General features: G+C 47.3%; 18 non-coding genes across 18 annotated transcripts; all 18 read right to left on the bottom strand.

Moving 5' to 3' along the window:
• Window positions 1-1,693: 1,693 nt before the first annotated feature.
• On the bottom strand, window positions 1,694-1,766 carry TRNAN-GUU (transfer RNA asparagine (anticodon GUU)). Its single transcript has one exon. It is a non-coding gene; the product is annotated as a tRNA-Asn (tRNA).
• An 807-nt stretch (window positions 1,767-2,573) lies between these two features.
• TRNAN-GUU (transfer RNA asparagine (anticodon GUU)) lies at window positions 2,574-2,646 on the bottom strand. Its single transcript has one exon. It is a non-coding gene; the product is annotated as a tRNA-Asn (tRNA).
• Window positions 2,647-2,867: 221 nt separating this feature from the next.
• Window positions 2,868-2,940, bottom strand: TRNAN-GUU (transfer RNA asparagine (anticodon GUU)). Its single transcript has one exon. It is a non-coding gene; the product is annotated as a tRNA-Asn (tRNA).
• Window positions 2,941-3,454: 514 nt separating this feature from the next.
• TRNAN-GUU (transfer RNA asparagine (anticodon GUU)) lies at window positions 3,455-3,527 on the bottom strand. Its single transcript has one exon. It is a non-coding gene; the product is annotated as a tRNA-Asn (tRNA).
• A 513-nt stretch (window positions 3,528-4,040) lies between these two features.
• TRNAN-AUU (transfer RNA asparagine (anticodon AUU)) lies at window positions 4,041-4,113 on the bottom strand. Its single transcript has one exon. It is a non-coding gene; the product is annotated as a tRNA-Asn (tRNA).
• A 514-nt stretch (window positions 4,114-4,627) lies between these two features.
• TRNAN-GUU (transfer RNA asparagine (anticodon GUU)) lies at window positions 4,628-4,700 on the bottom strand. Its single transcript has one exon. It is a non-coding gene; the product is annotated as a tRNA-Asn (tRNA).
• A 74-nt stretch (window positions 4,701-4,774) lies between these two features.
• Window positions 4,775-4,847, bottom strand: TRNAN-AUU (transfer RNA asparagine (anticodon AUU)). The gene has a single exon. It is a non-coding gene; the product is annotated as a tRNA-Asn (tRNA).
• Window positions 4,848-5,361: 514 nt separating this feature from the next.
• On the bottom strand, window positions 5,362-5,434 carry TRNAN-GUU (transfer RNA asparagine (anticodon GUU)). The gene has a single exon. It is a non-coding gene; the product is annotated as a tRNA-Asn (tRNA).
• A 221-nt stretch (window positions 5,435-5,655) lies between these two features.
• Window positions 5,656-5,728, bottom strand: TRNAN-GUU (transfer RNA asparagine (anticodon GUU)). The gene has a single exon. It is a non-coding gene; the product is annotated as a tRNA-Asn (tRNA).
• Window positions 5,729-5,802: 74 nt separating this feature from the next.
• TRNAN-AUU (transfer RNA asparagine (anticodon AUU)) lies at window positions 5,803-5,875 on the bottom strand. Its single transcript has one exon. It is a non-coding gene; the product is annotated as a tRNA-Asn (tRNA).
• A 514-nt stretch (window positions 5,876-6,389) lies between these two features.
• On the bottom strand, window positions 6,390-6,462 carry TRNAN-GUU (transfer RNA asparagine (anticodon GUU)). Its single transcript has one exon. It is a non-coding gene; the product is annotated as a tRNA-Asn (tRNA).
• A 514-nt stretch (window positions 6,463-6,976) lies between these two features.
• TRNAN-GUU (transfer RNA asparagine (anticodon GUU)) lies at window positions 6,977-7,049 on the bottom strand. The gene has a single exon. It is a non-coding gene; the product is annotated as a tRNA-Asn (tRNA).
• Window positions 7,050-7,562: 513 nt separating this feature from the next.
• Window positions 7,563-7,635, bottom strand: TRNAN-AUU (transfer RNA asparagine (anticodon AUU)). The gene has a single exon. It is a non-coding gene; the product is annotated as a tRNA-Asn (tRNA).
• A 954-nt stretch (window positions 7,636-8,589) lies between these two features.
• TRNAN-GUU (transfer RNA asparagine (anticodon GUU)) lies at window positions 8,590-8,662 on the bottom strand. The gene has a single exon. It is a non-coding gene; the product is annotated as a tRNA-Asn (tRNA).
• A 368-nt stretch (window positions 8,663-9,030) lies between these two features.
• TRNAN-GUU (transfer RNA asparagine (anticodon GUU)) lies at window positions 9,031-9,103 on the bottom strand. Its single transcript has one exon. It is a non-coding gene; the product is annotated as a tRNA-Asn (tRNA).
• Window positions 9,104-10,643: 1,540 nt separating this feature from the next.
• Window positions 10,644-10,716, bottom strand: TRNAN-GUU (transfer RNA asparagine (anticodon GUU)). Its single transcript has one exon. It is a non-coding gene; the product is annotated as a tRNA-Asn (tRNA).
• Window positions 10,717-11,965: 1,249 nt separating this feature from the next.
• Window positions 11,966-12,038, bottom strand: TRNAN-GUU (transfer RNA asparagine (anticodon GUU)). Its single transcript has one exon. It is a non-coding gene; the product is annotated as a tRNA-Asn (tRNA).
• A 1,980-nt stretch (window positions 12,039-14,018) lies between these two features.
• TRNAN-GUU (transfer RNA asparagine (anticodon GUU)) lies at window positions 14,019-14,091 on the bottom strand. Its single transcript has one exon. It is a non-coding gene; the product is annotated as a tRNA-Asn (tRNA).
• Window positions 14,092-14,245: the final 154 nt, after the last annotated feature.

The following is a 14,245-nucleotide window of genomic DNA, read 5'->3' on the forward strand; positions in this document are numbered from 1 at the left end:
CACGGAAGCCCAAAAATTAAATGGTCGTCGGGTATTGTGGAAACACTTTGGCTTTTTACGTTACATGTGAGAGCTCAAAACACCGCTCCCGGGTGGGCTCGAACCACCAACATTTCTGTTAACAGCCGAACGCGCTAACCATTGCGCCACAGAAGCCCAAAGATTAAATGTTCGTCAGGTATTTTTAAAAAACTCTGAATTTTACGTTACATCTAAGACCTCACAACACCGCTCCCGGATGGGCTCGAACCACCAACCTTTCGGTTAACAGCCGAACGCGCTAACCATTGCGCCACGGAAGCCCAAAAATTAAATGTTCGTCAGGTATTGTGGAAAAACTTTGGCATTTGACATTACGTTTGAGATCTCACAACACCGCTCCCGGGTGGGCTCGAACCAACAACCTTTCGGTTAACAACCGAACGCGCTAACCATTGCGCCACGGAAGCTCAAAAATTAAACGGTCGTCAGGTATTGTGGAAAAACTTTGGCTTTTTACGTTACATTTGAGACTTCACAACACGGCAGCCGGGTGGGCTCGAAACACCAACCTTTTGGTTAACATCCGAACGCGCTAACCTTCGAGCCAAGGAAGCTCAGAAATGAAATGGTCGTCAGGTATTGTGGAAAAACTCTGACTTTTTACGTCACATCCGAGACTTCAAAACACCGCTCCCGGATGGGCTCGAACCACAAACCTTTTGAATAACAGCTGAATGCGCTAACCATTGCGCCACGGAAGCCCAAAAATTAAATGTTCGTCAGATATTTTTAAAAACTCTGAATTTTACGTTACATCTATGACCTCACAACACCGCTCCCGGACAGGCTCGAACCACCAACCTTTCGGTTAACAGCCGACGGCGTTAACCATTGCGCAACGGAAGCCCAAAGATTAAATGTTCGTCAGGTATTGTGGAAAAACTTTGGATTTTTACGTTACATGTGAGATTTCACAACACCGCTCCCGGGTGGGCTCGAACCACCAACCTTTCGGTTAACAGCCGAACGCTAACCATTGCGCCACGGAAGCCCAAAGATTAAACGGTCGTCAGGTATTGTGGAAAAACTTTGACTTTTTACGTCACATCTGAGACTTCACAACACCGCTCCCGGATGGGCTCGAACCACAAACCTTTTGAATAACAGCAGAACGCTCTAACCATTGCGCCACGGAAGACCAAAAATTAAATGTTCGTCAGTTATTTTTAAAAAACTGTGAATTTTACGTTACATCTAAGACCTCACAACACAGCTCCCGGATGGGCACGAACCACCAACCTTTCGTCTAACAGCCGACGGCGTTAACCATTGCGCAACGGAAGCCCAAAGATTAAATGTTCGTCAGGTATTGTGGAACAACTTTGACTTTTTACGTCACATCTGAGACCTCACAACACCGTTCACGGATGGGCTAGAACCACTAACCTTTCGGTTAACAGCCGAACGCGCTAACCATTGCGCCACGGAAGCCCAAAAATTAAATGGTCGTCGGGTATTGTGGAAACACTTTGGCATTTTACGTTACATGTGAGAGCTCACAACACCGCTCCCGGGTGGGCTCGAACCACCAACCTTTCTGTTAACAGCCGAACGCGCTAACCATTGCGCCACAGAAGCCCAAAGATTAAATGTTCGTCAGGTATTTTTAAAAAACTCTGAGTTTTACGTTACCTGTGAGATTTCACAACACCGCTCCCGGGTGGGCTCGAACCACCAACCTTTCGGTTAACAGCCGAACGCGCTAACCATTGCGCCACGGAAGCCCAACGATTAAATGTTCGTCAGATATTGTGGAAAAACTTTGGATTTTTACGTTACATGTGAGATTTCACAACACCGCTCTTGGGTGGGCTCGAACCACCAACCTTTCGGTTAACAGCCGACGGCGTTAACCATTGCGCAACGGAAGCCCAAAGATTAAATGTTCGTCAGGTATTGTGGAAAAACTTTGACTTTTTACGTCACATCTGAGACCTCACAACACCGCTCACGGATGGGCTCGAACCACAAACCTTTCGGTTAACAGCCGAACGCGCTAACCATTGCGCCACGGAAGCCCAAAAATTAAATGGTCGTCGGGTATTGTGGAAACACTTTGGCTTTTTACGTTACATGTGAGAGCTCACAACACCGCTCCCGGGTGGGCTCGAACCAACAACCTTTCTGTTAACAGCCGAACGCGCTAACCATTGCGCCACAGAAGCCCAAAGATTAAATGTTCGTCAGGTATTTTTAAAAAACTCTGAATTTTACGTTACATCTAAGACCTCACAACACCGCTCCCGGATGGGCTCGAACCACCAACCTTTCGGTTAACAGCCGAACGCGCTAACCATTGCGCCACGGAAGCCCAAAAATTAAATGTTCGTCAGTTATTTTTAAAAAACTCTGAATTTTACGTTACATCTAAGACCTCACAACACCGCTCCCGGATGGGCTCGAACCACCAACCTTTCGGTTAACAGCCGACGGCGTTAACCATTGCGCAACGGAAGCCCAAAGATAAAATGTTCGTCAGGTATTGTGGAAAAACTTTGGATTTTTACGTTACATGTGAGATTTCACAACACCGCTCCCGGGTGGGCTCGAACCACCAACCTTTCGGTTAACAGCCGAACGCGCTAACCATTGCGCCACGGAAGCCCAAAAATTAAATGTTCGTCAGGTATTGTGGAAAAACTTTGACTTTTTACGTCACATCTGAGACCTCACGACACCGCTCCCGGATGGTCTCGAACCACCAACCTTTCAGTTAACAGCCGAACGCGCTAACCACTGCGCCACGGAAGCCCAAAGATTAAATGTTCGTCAGGTATTGTGGAAAAACTTTCGCATTTGACATTACGTTTGAGATCTCACAACACCGCTCCCGGGTGGGCTCGAACCACCAACCTTTCGGTTAACAGCCGAACGCGCTAACCATTGCGCCACGGAAGCTCAAAAATTAAACGGTCGTCAGGTATTGTGGAAAAACTTTGGCTTTTTACGTTACATGTGAGATCTCACAACACCGCTCCCGGGAGGGCTCGAACCACCAACCTTTCGGTTAACAGCCGAACGCGCTAACCTTCGAGCCAAGGAAGCTCAGAAATGAAATGGTCGTCAGGTATTGTGGAAAAACTCTGACTTTTTACGTCACATCCGAGACTTCAAAACACCGCTCCCGGATGGGCTCGAACCACAAACCTTTTGAATAACAGCTGAACGCGCTAACCATTGCGCCACGGAAGCCCAAAAACTAAATGTTCGTCAGATATTTTTAAAAAACTCTGAATTTTACGTTACATCTAAGACCTCACAACACCGCTCCCGGATGGGCTCGAACCACCAACCTTTCGGTTAACAGCCGACGGCGTTAACCATTGCGCAACGGAAGCCCAAAGATTAAATGTTCCTCAGGTATTGTGGAAAAACTTTGGATTTTTACGTTACATGTGAGATCTCACAACACCGCTCCCGGGTGGGCTCGAACCACCAACCTTTCGGTTAACAGCCGAACGCGCTAACCATTGCGCCACGGAAGCCCAAAAATTAAATGGTCGTCGGGTATTGTGGAAACACTTTGGCTTTTTACGTTACATGTGAGAGCTCACAACACCGCTCCCGGGTGGGCTCGAACCACCAACCTTTCTGTTAACAGCCGAACGCGCTAACCATTGCGCCACAGAAGCCCAAAGATTAAATGTTCGTCAGGTATTTTTAAAAAACTCTGAATTTTACGTTACATCTAAGACCTCACAACACCGCTCCCGGATGGGCTCGAACCACCAACCTTTCGGTTAACAGCCGAACGCGCTAACCATTGCGCCACGGATGCCCAAAAATTAAATGTTCGTCAGTTATTTTTAAAAAAATCTGAATTTTACGTTACATCTAAGACCTCACAACACCGCTCCCGGATGGGCTCGAACCACCAACCTTTCGGTTAACAGCCGACGGCGTTAACCATTGCGCAACGGAAGCCCAAAGATAAAATGTTCGTCAGGTATTGTGGAAAAACTTTGGATTTTTACGTTACATGTGAGATTTCACAACACCGCTCCCGGGTGGGCTCGAACCACCAACCTTTTGGTTAATAGCCGAACGCGCTAACCATTGCGCCACGGAAGCCCAAAGATTAAATGTTCGTCAGGTATTGTGGAAAAACTTTGGATTTTTACGTTACATGTGAGATTTCACAACACCGCTCCCGGGTGGGCTCGAACCACCAACCTTTTGGTTAACAGCCGAACGCGCTAACCATTGCGCCACAGAAGCCCAAAGATTAAATGTTCGTCAGGTATTTTTAAAAAACTCTGAATTTTACGTTACATCTAAGACCTCACAACACCGCTCCCGGATGGGCTCGAACCACCAACCTTTCGGTTAACAGCCGACGGCGTTAACCATTGCGCAACGGAAGCCCAAAGATAAAATGTTCGTCAGGTATTGTGGAAAAACTTTGGATTTTTACGTTACATGTGTGATTTCACAACACCGCTCCCGGGTGGGCTCGAACCACCAACCTTTTGGTTAACAGCCGAACGCGCTAACCATTGCGCCACGGAAGCCCAAAGATTAAATGTTCGTCAGGTATTGTGGAAAAACTTTGGCATTTGACATTACGTTTGAGATCTCACAACACCGCTCCCGGGTGGGCTCGAACCACCAACCTTTCGGTTAACAGCCGAACGCGCTAACCATTGCGCCACGGAAGCTCAAAAATTAAACGGTCGTCAGGTATTGTGGAAAAACTTTGGCTTTTTACGTTACATTTGAGACTTCACAACACCGCTCCCGGGTGGGCTCGAACCACCAACCTTTTGGTTAATAGCCGAACGCGCTAACCATTGCGCCACGGAAGCCCAAAGATTAAATGTTCGTCAGGTATTGTGGAAAAACTTTGGATTTTTACGTTACATGTGAGATTTCACAACACCGCTCCCGGGTGGGCTCGAACCACCAACCTTTTGGTTAACAGCCGAACGCGCTAACCATTGCGCCACAGAAGCCCAAAGATTAAATGTTCGTCAGGTATTTTTAAAAAACTCTGAATTTTACGTTACATCTATGACCTCACAACACCGCTCCCGGATGGGCTCGAACCACCAACCTTTCGGTTAACAGCCGACGGCTTTAACCATTGCGCAACGGAAGCCCAAAGATAAAATGTTCGTCAGGTATTGTGGAAAAACTTTGGATTTTTACGTTACATGTGTGATTTCACAACACCGCTCCCGGGTGGGCTCGAACCACCAACCTTTTGGTTAACAGCCGAACGCGCTAACCATTGCGCCACGGAAGCCCAAAGATTAAATGTTCGTCAGGTATTGTGGAAAAACTTTGGCATTTGACATTACGTTTGAGATCTCACAACACCGCTCCCGGGTGGGCTCGAACCACCAACCTTTCGGTTAACAGCCGAACGCGCTAACCATTGCGCCACGGAAGCTCAAAAATTAAACGGTCGTCAGGTATTGTGGAAAAACTTTGGCTTTTTACGTTACATTTGAGACTTCACAACACGGCAGCCGGGTGGGCTCGAACCACCAACCTTTTGGTTAATATCCGAACGCGCTAACCTTCGAGCCAAGGAAGCTCAGAAATGAAATGGTCGTCAGGTATTGTGGAAAAACTCTGACTTTTTACGTCACATCCGAGACTTCAAAACACCGCTCCCGGGTGGGCTCGAACCACCAACCTTTCGGTTAACAGCCGAACGCGCTAACCATTGCGCCACGGAAGCTCAAAAATTAAACGGTCGTCAGGTATTGTGGAAAAACTTTGGCTTTTTACGTTACATTTGAGACTTCACAACACCGCTCCCGGGTGGGCTCGAACCACCAACCTTTTGGTTAATAGCCGAACGCGCTAACCATTGCGCCACGGAAGCCCAAAGATTAAATGTTCGTCAGGTATTGTGGAAAAACTTTGGATTTTTACGTTACATGTGAGATTTCACAACACCGCTCCCGGGTGGGCTCGAACCACCAACCTTTTGGTTAACAGCCGAACGCGCTAACCATTGCGCCACAGAAGCCCAAAGATTAAATGTTCGTCAGGTATTTTTAAAAAACTCTGAATTTTACGTTACATCTATGACCTCACAACACCGCTCCCGGATGGGCTCGAACCACCAACCTTTCGGTTAACAGCCGACGGCTTTAACCATTGCGCAACGGAAGCCCAAAGATAAAATGTTCGTCAGGTATTGTGGAAAAACTTTGGATTTTTACGTTACATGTGTGATTTCACAACACCGCTCCCGGGTGGGCTCGAACCACCAACCTTTTGGTTAACAGCCGAACGCGCTAACCATTGCGCCACGGAAGCCCAAAGATTAAATGTTCGTCAGGTATTGTGGAAAAACTTTGGCATTTGACATTACGTTTGAGATCTCACAACACCGCTCCCGGGTGGGCTCGAACCACCAACCTTTCGGTTAACAGCCGAACGCGCTAACCATTGCGCCACGGAAGCTCAAAAATTAAACGGTCGTCAGGTATTGTGGAAAAACTTTGGCTTTTTACGTTACATTTGAGACTTCACAACACGGCAGCCTTGTGGGCTCGAACCACCAACCTTTTGGTTAATATCCGAACGCGCTAACCTTCGAGCCAAGGAAGCTCAGAAATGAAATGGTCGTCAGGTATTGTGGAAAAACTCTGACTTTTTACGTCACATCCGAGACTTCAAAACACCGCTCCCGGATGGGCTCGAACCACAAACCTTTTGAATAACAGCTGAACGCGCTAACCATTGCGCCACGGAAGCCCAAAAATTAAATGTTCGTCAGATATTTTTAAAAAACTCTGAATTTTACGTTACATCTAAGACCTCACAACACCGCTCCCGGATGGGCTCGAACCACCAACCTTTCGGTTAACAGCCGACGGCGTTAACCATTGCGCAACGGAAGCCCAAAGATTAAATGTTCCTCAGGTATTGTGGAAAAACTTTGGATTTTTACGTTACATGTGAGATCTCACAACACCGCTCCCGGGTGGGCTCGAACCACCAACCTTTCGGTTAACAGCCGAACGCGCTAACCATTGCGCCACGGAAGCCCAAAAATTAAATGGTCGTCGGGTATTGTGGAAACACTTTGGCTTTTTACGTTACATGTGAGAGCTCACAACACCGCTCCCGGGTGGGCTCGAACCACCAACCTTTCTGTTAACAGCCAAACGCGCTAACCATTGTGCCACAGAAGCCCAAAGATTAAATGTTCGTCAGGTATTTTTAAAAAACTCTGAATTTTACGTTACATCTAAGACCTCACAACACCGCTCCCGGATGGGCTCGAACCACCAACCTTTCGGTTAACAGCCGAACGCGCTAACCATTGCGCCACGGATGCCCAAAAATTAAATGTTCGTCAGTTATTTTTAAAAAACTCTGAATTTTACGTTACATCTAAGACCTCACAACACCGCTCCCGGATGGGCTCGAACCACCAACCTTTCGGTTAACAGCCGACGGCGTTAACCATTGCGCAACGGAAGCCCAAAGATAAAATGTTCGTCAGGTATTGTGGAAAAACTTTGGATTTTTACGTTACATGTGAGATTTCACAACACCGCTCCCGGGTGGGCTCGAACCACCAACCTTTTGGTTAATAGCCGAACGCGCTAACCATTGCGCCACGGAAGCCCAAAGATTAAATGTTCGTCAGGTATTGTGGAAAAACTTTGGATTTTTACGTTACATGTGAGATTTCACAACACCGCTCCCGGGTGGGCTCGAACCACCAACCTTTTGGTTAACAGCCGCACGCGCTAACCATTGCGCCACAGAAGCCCAAAGATTAAATGTTCGTCAGGTATTTTTAAAAAACTCTGAATTTTACGTTACATCTAAGACCTCACAACACCGCTCCCGGATGGGCTCGAACCACCAACCTTTCGGTTAACAGCCGACGGCGTTAACCATTGCGCAACGGAAGCCCAAAGATAAAATGTTCGTCAGGTATTGTGGAAAAACTTTGGATTTTTACGTTACATGTGTGATTTCACAACACCGCTCCCGGGTGGGCTCGAACCACCAACCTTTTGGTTAACAGCCGAACGCGCTAACCATTGCGCCACGGAAGCCCAAAGATTAAATGTTCGTCAGGTATTGTGGAAAAACTTTGGCATTTGACATTACGTTTGAGATCTCACAACACCGCTCCCGGGTGGGCTCGAACCACCAACCTTTCGGTTAACAGCCGAACGCGCTAACCATTGCGCCACAGAAGCCCAAAGATTAAATGTTCGTCAGGTATTTTTAAAAAACTCTGAATTTTACGTTACATCTAAGACCTCACAACACCGCTCCCGGATGGGCTTGAACCACCAACCTTTCGGTTAACAGCCGACGGCGTTAACCATTGCGCAACGGAAGCCCAAAGATAAAATGTTCGTCAGGTATTGTGGAAAAACTTTGGATTTTTACGTTACATGTGTGATTTCACAACACCGCTCCCGGGTGGGCTCGAACCACCAACCTTTTGGTTAACAGCCGAACGCGCTAACCATTGCGCCACGGAAGCCCAAAGATTAAATGTTCGTCAGGTATTGTGGAAAAACTTTGGCATTTGACATTACGTTTGAGATCTCACAACACCGCTCCCGGGTGGGCTCGAACCACCAACCTTTCGGTTAACAGCCGAACGCGCTAACCATTGCGCCACGGAAGCTCAAAAATTAAACGGTCGTCAGGTATTGTGGAAAAACTTTGGCTTTTTACGTTACATTTGAGACTTCACAACACGGCAGCCGGGTGGGCTCGAACCACCAACCTTTTGGTTAATGTCCGAACGCGCTAACCTTCGAGCCAAGGAAGCTCAGAAATGAAATGGTCGTCAGGTATTGTGGAAAAACTTTGACTTTTTACGTCACATCTGAGACCTCACAACACCGCTCCCGGATGGTCTCGAACCACCAACCTTTCAGTTAACAGCCGAACGCGCTAACCATTGCGCCACGGAAGCCCAAAGATTAAATGTTCGTCAGGTATTGTGGAAAAACTTTGGCATTTGACATTACGTTTGAGATCTCACAACACCGCTCCCGGGTGGGCTCGAACCACCAACCTTTCGGTTAACAGCCGAACGCGCTAACCATTGCGCCACGGAAGCTCAAAAATTAAACGGTCGTCAGGTATTGTGGAAAAACTTTGGCTTTTTACGTTACATTTGAGACTTCACAAGACGGCAGCCGGGTGGGCTCGAACCACCAACCTTTTGGTTAACATCCGAACGCGCTAACCTTCGAGCCAAGTAAGCTCAGAAATAAAATGGTCGTCAGGTATTGTGGAAAAACTCTGACTTTTTACGTCACATCCGAGACTTCAAAACACCGCTCCCGGATGGGCTCGAACCACAAACCTTTTGAATAACAGCTGAATGCGCTAACCATTGCGCCACGGAAGCCCAAAAATTAAATGTTCGTCAGATATTTTTAAAAACTCTGAATTTTACGTTACATCTATGACCTCACAACACCGCTCCCGGATGGGCTCGAACCACCAACCTTTCGGTTAACAGCCGACGGCGTTAACCATTGCGCAACGGAAGCCCAAAGATTAAATGTTCGTCAGGTATTGTGGAAAAACTTTGGATTTTTACGTTACATGTGAGATCTCACAACACCGCTCCCGGGTGGGCTCGAACCACCAACCTTTCGGTTAACAGCCGAACGCGCTAACCTTCGAGCCAAGGAAGCTCAGAAATGAAATGGTCGTCAGGTAATGTGGAAAAACTCTGACTTTTTACGTCACATTCGAGACTTCAAAACACCGCTCCCGGATGGGCTCGAACCACAAACCTTTTGAATAACAGCTGAACGCGCTAACCATTGCGCCACGGAAGCCCAAAAATTAAATGGTCGTCGGGTATTGTGGAAACACTTTGGCTTTTTACGTTACATGTGAGAGCTCACAACACCGCTCCCGGGTGGGCTCGAACCACCAACCTTTCTGTTAACAGCCGAACGCGCTAACCATTGCGCCACAGAAGCCCAAAGATTAAATGTTCGTCAGGTATTTTTAAAAAACTCTGAATTTTACGTTACATCTAAGACCTCACAACACCGCTCCCGGATGGGCTCGAACCACCAACCTTTCGGTTAACAGCCGACGGCGTTAACCATTGCGCAACGGAAGCCCAAAGATTAAATGCTCGTCAGGTATTGTGGAAAAACTTTGGATTTTTACGTTACATGTGAGATCTCACAACACCGCTCCCGGGTGGGCTCGAACCACCAACCTTTCAGTTAACAGCCGAACGCGCTAACCATTGCGCCACGGAAGCCCAAAGATTAAATGTTCGTCAGGTATTGTGGAAAAACTTTGACTTTTTACGTCACATCTGAGACTTCACAACACCGCTCCCGGATGGGCTCGAACCACAAACCTTTTGAATAACAGCTGAACGCTCTAACCATTGCGCCACGGAAGCCCAAAAATTAAATGTTCGTCAGTTATTTTTAAAAAACTCTGAATTTTACGTTACATCTAAGACCTCACAACACCGCTCACGGATGGGCTCGAACCACCAACCTTTCGGTTAACAGCCGAACGCGCTAACCATTGCGCCACGGAAGCCCAAAAATTAAATGGTCGTCGGGTATTGTGGAAACACTTTGGCTTTTTACGTTACATGTGAGAGCTCACAACACCGCTCCCGGGTGGGCTCGAACCACCAACCTTTCGGTTAACAGCCGAACGCGCTAACCATTGCGCCACGGAAGCCCAAAGATTAAATGTTCGTCAGGTATTGTGGAAAAACCTTGGCTTTTTACGTTACATTTGAGACTTCACAACACGGCTCCTGGGTGGGCTCGAACCACCAACCTTTCGGTTAACAGCCGAACGCGCTAACCATTGCGCCACGGAAGCCCAAAGATTAAATGTTCGTCAGGTATTGTGGAAAAACCTTGGCTTTTTACGTTACATTTGAGACTTCACAACACGGCTCCTGGGTGAGCTCGAACCACCAACCTTTCGGTTAAAAGCCGACGGCGTTAACCATTGCGCAACGGAAGCCCAAAGATAAAATGTTCGTCAGGTATTGTGGAAAAACTTTGGATTTTTACGTTACATATGAGATTTCACAACACCGCTCCCGGGTGGGCTCGAACCACCAACCTTTCGCTTAACAGCCGAACGCGCTAACCATTGCGCCACGGAAGCCCAAAGATTAAATGTTCGTCAGGTATTGTGGAAAAACTTTGGCATTTGACATTACGTTTGAGATTTCACAACACCGCTCCCGGATGGGCTCGAACCACAAACCTTTTGAATAACAGCTGAACGCTCTAACCATTGCGCCACGGAAGCCCAAAAATTAAATGTTCGTCAGTTATTTTTAAAAAACTCTGAATTTTACGTTACATCTAAGACCTCACAACACCGCTCACGGATGGGCTTGAACCACCAACCTTTCGGTTAACAGCCGAACGCGCTAACCATTGCGCCACGGAAGCCCAAAAATTAAATGGTCGTCGGGTATTGTGGAAACACTTTGGCTTTTTACGTTACATGTGAGATCTCACAACACCGCTCCCGGGTGGGCTCGAACCACCAACCTTTCGGTTAACAGCTGAACGCGCTAACCATTGCGCCACGGAAGCCCAAAGATTAAATGTTCGTCAGGTATCGTGGAAAAACCTTGGCTTTTTACGTTACATTTGAGACTTCACAACACGGCTCCTGGGTGGGCTCGAACCACCAACCTTTCGGTTAACAGCCGAACGCGCTAACCATTGCGCCACGGAAGCCCAAAGATTAAATGTTCGTCAGGTATTGTGGAAAAACCTTGGCTTTTTACGTTACATTTGAGACTTCACAACACGGCTCCTGGGTGAGCTCGAACCACCAACCTTTCGGTTAACAGCCGACGGCGTTAACCATTGCGCAACGGAAGCCCAAAGATAAAATGTTCGTCAGGTATTGTGGAAAAACTTTGGATTTTTACGTTACATATGAGATTTCACAACACCGCTCCCGGGTGGGCTCGAACCACCAACCTTTCGGTTAACAGCCGAACGCGCTAACCATTGCGCCACGGAAGCCCAAAGATTAAATGTTCGTCAGGTATTGTGGAAAAACTTTGGCATTTGACATTACGTTTGAGATCTCACAACACCGCTCCCGGGTGGGCTCGAACCACCAACCTTTCGGTTAACAGCTGAACGCGCTAACCATTGCGCCACGGAAGCTCAAAAATTAAACGGTCGTCAGGTATTGTGGAAAAACTTAGGCTTTTTACGTTACATTTGAGACTTCACAACACGGCAGCCGGGTGGGCTCGAACCATCAACCTTTTGGTTAACATCCGAACGCGCTAACCTTCGAGCCAAGGAAGCTCAGAAATGATATGGTCGTCAGGTATTGTGGAAAAACTCTGACTTTTTACGTCACATCCGAGACTTCAAAACATCGCTCCCGGATGGGCTCGAACCACAAACCTTTTGAATAACAGCTTAACGCGCTAACCATTGCGCCACGGAAGCCCAAAAATTAAATTTTCGTCAGATATTTTTATAAAACTCTGAATTATACGTTACATCTACGACCTTACAACACCGCTCCCGGATGGGCTCGAACCACCAACCTTTCGGTTAACAGCCGACGGCGTTAACCATTGCGCCACGGAAGCCCAAAGATTAAATGTTCGTCAGGTATTGTGGAAAAACCTTGGCTTTTTACGTTACATTTGAGACTTCACAACACGGCTCCTGGGTGGGCTCGAACCACCAACCTTTCGGTTAACAGCCGAACGCGCTAACCATTGCGCCACGGAAGCCCAAAGATTAAATGTTCGTCAGGTATTGTGGAAAAACCTTGGCTTTTTACGTTACATTTGAGACTTCACAACACGGCTCCTGGGTGGGCTCGAACCACCAACCTTTCGGTTAACAGCCGAACGCGCTAACCATTGCGCCACGGAAGCCCAAAGATTAAATGTTCGTCAGGTATTGTGGAAAAACCTTGGCTTTTTACGTTACATTTGAGACTTCACAACACCGCTCCCGGGTCTGCTCGAACCACCAACCTTTCTGTTAACAGCCGAACGCGCTAACCATTGCGCCACAGAAGCCCAAAGATTAAATGTTCGTCAGGTATTTTTAAAAAACTCTGAATTTTACGTTACATCTAAGACCTCACAACACCGCTCCCGGATGGGCTCGAACCACCAACCTTTCGGTTAACAGCCGAACGCGCTAACCATTGCGCCACGGAAGCTAAAAATTAAATGTTCGTCAGTTACTTTTAAAAAACTCTGAATTTTACGTTACATCTAAGACCTCACAACACCGCTCCCGGATGGGCTCGAACCACCAACCTTTCGGTTAACAGCCGACGGCGTTAACCATTGCGCAACGGAAGCCCAAAGATAAAATGTTCGTCAGGTATTGTGGAAAAACTTTGGATTTTTACGTTACATGTGAGATTTCACAACACCGCTCCCGGGTGGGCTCGATACACCAACCTTTCGGTTAACAGCCGAACGCGCTAACCATTGCGCCACGGAAGCCCAAAGAGTAAATGTTCGTCAGGTATTGTGGAAAAACTTTGGCTTTTTACGTTACATTTGAGACTTCACAACACGGCAGCCGGGTGGGGTCGAACCACCAACCTTTTGGTTAACATCCGAACGCGCTAACCTTCGAGCCAAGGAAGCTCAGAAATGAAATGGTCGTCAGGTATTGTGGAAAAACTCTGACTTTTTACGTCACATCCGAGACTTCAAAACACCGCTCCCGGATGGGCTCGAACCACAAACCTTTTGAATAACAGCTGAATGCGCTAACCATTGCGCCAAGGAAACCCAAAAATTAAATGTTCGTCAGATATTTTTAAAAAACTCTGAATTTTACGTTACATCTATGACCTCACAACACCGCTCCCGGATGGGCTCGAACCACCAACCTTTCGGTTAACAGCCGACGGCGTTAACCATTGCGCAACGGAAGCCCAAAGATTAAATGTTCGTCAGGTATTGTGGAAAAACTTTGGATTTTTACGTTACATGTGAGATCTCACAACACCGCTCCCGGGTGGGCTCGAACCACCAACCTTTCGGTTAACAGCCGAACGCGCTAACCATTGCGCCACGGAAGCCCAAAAATTAAATGTTCGTCAGGTATTGTGGAAAAACTTTGACTTTTTACGTCACATCTGAGACCTCACAACACCGCTCCCGGATGGGCTCGAACCACGAACCTTTCGGTTAACAGCCGAACGCGCTAACCATTGCGCCACGGAAGCTCAAAGA

This window comes from Phalangium opilio, unplaced genomic scaffold (assembly GCF_054372755.1).
Source record: "Phalangium opilio isolate 3A_F unplaced genomic scaffold, DU_Popi_V2 ptg000352l_1, whole genome shotgun sequence".
Classification (NCBI taxonomy): Eukaryota; Metazoa; Arthropoda; class Arachnida; order Opiliones; family Phalangiidae; genus Phalangium; species Phalangium opilio.